We start from the raw sequence: 4,014 nt of genomic DNA, 5'->3' as shown, positions 1-4,014 counted from the left end.
AAGGCTGCTTTTTGTACTTCTACTGAAACTGTCTTTGCATTGGTTCCTTCCCTCTGGTATCTCACATTCTCTCTGACATTTTATATTCACTCTGCTGTCAAATTTAATTATTTGTCTCATTGGATCAAGAGATTAGAATCATATCTTTCCCATTGTTCACATTATTTCACTCATCATTTATACTGGTACTTCATTTAAAGATAGTATGAATCTATGAATGTCATTACCAGTCCGCATCTATTAAAATCATCTCTGTTAGTATTCACCATATTTTTTAAATTGTTTTCTTCACCAGTAAATATACTGAATATCTGTGGAAAACTGCTTAGTGATTTCAAATATCTGTTTTCTGTAGGTCACTCATTCTCATTATGTGCTTTAGCAGTAGTAAACGTGAATTAAAATATGTTATGGTTTTCTGCACAATGGTTCTGCCCTGGTCACTCTAACATAAGAGTGAAAGCGTATATTATATATAATCAATTTAATTTCTGTTATCACAGTATTTGAAACTTATGTTAATTATATAATGCTCAGATCTAGAAGTTCTGTGTAGAGATAACATGTTGGAACCATAACTTGCTCATGGCCCCTTGCATTTTCTGATTTCTCAGGGTGTAGATAATAGGATTCAGTAAGGGTGTGATAACAGTGTAAAACACAGCAAGGACTTTATTGCCTGTGAAACTATTGAATGGCCAGGCATAGATAAAGATACAAGGTCCAAAGAACAGAGTGACCACAATGATGTGTGCAGACAGTGTGGACACAGCCTTGGAGAGCCCTCCAGATGGTCTTTGTTGTACAGTGATCAGGACGACAGTGTAGGAGACAAGCAGGAGGATGAAACAGGTGAATGAGAGCAGCCCACTGTCAGCAATGACGAAGAATTCCAGGGTGTATGTGTCCATACAAGCAAGCTTAATCACAAGGGGAAGGTCACAAAATATATTGTCTATGACATTGGGGCCACAGAAAGGCAAGTTTACTGTCAATACCATCTGGCTCATGGTGTGTACAAACCCAATTGTCCATGAAAGTATCAAAACCCACTCAGCAGCCTGTGGCTCAAGATTGTCCTGTAGTTCAGGGGTTTGCATATGGCTACATACCTGTCAAAGGCCATGGCTATCAAAAGAGTCATCTCAGCACCCCCAAAGAAGTGTATAAAGAACATCTGGGTCATGCAGCCCCAAATGGAGATGGTCTTGTGTTCGTTGAGTAAGTCTGTGATCATTTTGGGTGTGGTGACAGTGGAGAGACACATATCCAGAAAGGAGAGGTTTCCCAGGAGGAAGTACATGGGAGAATGAAGAGTGGAACTAAATGTCACTGTGACCATAATGAGAGTATTTCCCAACACAGTAGCACTGTAGGTTAAGGAGAATGTTACAAAGAAGAAAATCTGAAGTTCCCATTGTCCAGAAAATCCTAGTAAAATAAACTCCGTCACTACAGATCCATTTTTAAGGTCCATTTACTTGATTCAGAAAGGCTCCAGAAGTTCTTTTATACCAAGAGAAAACAAAAGTAAAGCCATAATTAGCACTGATGTTTTCCTATTTCTCTTTGATGAATAATAGTTGAACTTATGAAAATATATAATGTTAAACATATCAGCATCACTGTCTATAATTTGAAATTATTTTGTAGGTCACATCACTTTGAAACAATATTATAGTTATGCAGCAATTAAAAAGCATTTGAAGGAGTGGAAATTTTATTTTCTATTGTTTTATTCTTTTAAATGACCCTCTTTTATCAATTGATCTTGATTGTTACTAATTTGCTCACTTGGAAAAATTAGATAAGTTGTTACATTAGTATTTATTTTGCCATTTATTATCACTATTTTCTGTCACCTCTTGAGATTATCTTGCAACAATATATAAGGAATAGAGAATTTGAAAAATGAGGAAATTGTATTGTCCTGTATCAGTGAAGTAACTTGTTAAGACCATTCCGTATTTCTACAATAAATAAAGAAAATGTACACACACACACACACACACACACACACACACACACACACACACCCTAGGGCTAATTTGTACATGAAAGAAATTTCTTTAAGTCATTAAAAATAATTTTGCTTTTTTGGGTGCCTGGCTGCCTCAGTTGGTTAAGGGTCCAACTCTTGATTTTGCTGAGGTCATGGTCTCAGGGTTGTGAGATCAAGCCCTGCACAGAGCTCCAAACTCATCTGCTTAAGATTCTCTCTCTCCTCCTCCCTCTGCCCTTCCCTACACTCACTCATGCACTCTCTAATATATATATTTATAATCTTTAAAAAATAATGTTGCTCTTTTGTTTCTGTTGTGTAGTATACTGAGAATTTCTGGAAGCATAGACTCATCCTTAGATCCTTATGAGCTTGTTTTCTCCATTTCTTGTATTACTATTCACAGTGAGAAGTGGGTGTGTTTTGTGTAAATGTACATATGTGGTGGTTAAGAAGTAAATAGTGAGAGGATTCAACCCTAACATGTAGATTTTGCTTTGGTTGTAACATGTCATACCAAATTTTCTTCACTTGGTGTCTTTATTGTTCATAGGATCTAGAGTGATCTAAAATGATCAGTAACAATTAAGTGATCTCTATGTGCTATACTCTGTTCTAAGTGTTTCAATTTATTAGTGCATTCAATGCTCATAACAGTCCCAGGAGGGCAGCATTATTATTATTCTCATTTTGCATATAAGGAAACTATGGCATAGAAGTATTTAATGACTTACAGTTACACAGCTAACAAGGGTCAAAGCTGGTATTCAAGCCCAGTTGGTCTGATCCTGAATCTGGGCCCATACCAATGTACACGTTGCTTCCCGAATTAAAGGAACATATTTTTATGGTCAATTCAACAAGTATTGATTGAATTCATATGTTCCATGTGAATTCCTTAGGAGATATGCTTCAACAAGTATGTTGGACTCTTTCTGTGTTACAGTTAATTACACTGTATTTTCTTATGCAGAGTGAATCCCCGCCCCACTTCTAGGGACAATCTAGAGAAACATAGTTATCACACACAAAAATAGCAATAAACCAAATAAAAGTATTTAAGTTAGTACATGTTGTATGTGGCATGTTGTAAGAATTTTAAAAGAATGGAGACCAATTCCAAGTGACATTTTCAGATATGGCTTTAGGATTGCTTTCCGTTTTCTTCAAAACACTTAAAAAATAAACAAAATCCTCATGGTAGACCAAAAGGACAAACCTTAGAGCATATGTGAAGATTTATGAGAAGAAGAGAATTCAGAGCAGTAAGAGGAGTGGTACATTTAGAAAAGGGACTGAATGCAGATAGGAAGGTGCATATGAAGTGTCTGTTCTCTTTTCTCCAATGACCTGTAACTTTCTCCTTGTTTTTATTTCTACTCTGGCCCTTGTCAAAATATCCTACCACCATTATCCAGCCTTAATTCCCTCGATTGCTTTCCTATCTTAGATATTTTTAAGAACTGGATAATGTGTACAAATTAGGGAAAATAAAGATGAAAGTGATATTCTTGTCAGTCAACCTCCAGGAGTAGACATAGTGAATGTTGAATGATGATAGTGGGTCAGGAAGAGCAGAGAAGACAGCCACCCACCACATCCTCTTCGAAGGGCTGTGTTTCATCATTATTGGGTGAGCGAGCAGGAATTTTGTGTTGGAGACCTTTGTGAAAGTAAATTTTTTTAAAGATTTTATTTCTTTGTTTACTTAGAGAGAGCCATTGGGGAAGGCAAGAGAGAGGGAGAGAGAGAATCTCAAGCAGACTCCATGCTGAGTATGGAGCCTGATGCGGGGTCCATCCCATGACTCTGAGATCATGACCTAAGCTGAAATTAAGGGCCAGATGCTCACCAACCCACTATTCAGACACCCCAAAAGTAATTTTAATAATTACATCTTTTTGGAGAAATGAGAAGGCTTGATGATTGAATGATTATGAAGTGAATATGCCACCTACAATTTGGGAATACCTTTGCTACATGGAATTTCATGCCCCGTGATACAGCGACAA

At 36.9% G+C, this 4,014-nt stretch overlaps 1 pseudogene; it reads right to left on the bottom strand.

Annotated features, from left to right (window-relative positions):
- Positions 1 to 539: 539 nt before the first annotated feature.
- On the bottom strand, positions 540 to 1,477 carry LOC148107615 (olfactory receptor 4L1-like; annotated as a pseudogene).
- Positions 1,478 to 4,014: the final 2,537 nt, after the last annotated feature.

This window comes from Ursus americanus, chromosome 27 (assembly GCF_024610735.1).
Source record: "Ursus americanus isolate L20-20 chromosome 27, mUrsAme1.1.p, whole genome shotgun sequence".
In the NCBI taxonomy this organism is placed as follows: domain Eukaryota; kingdom Metazoa; phylum Chordata; class Mammalia; order Carnivora; family Ursidae; genus Ursus; species Ursus americanus.
This window is presented reverse-complemented; position numbering and strand designations above follow the sequence as displayed.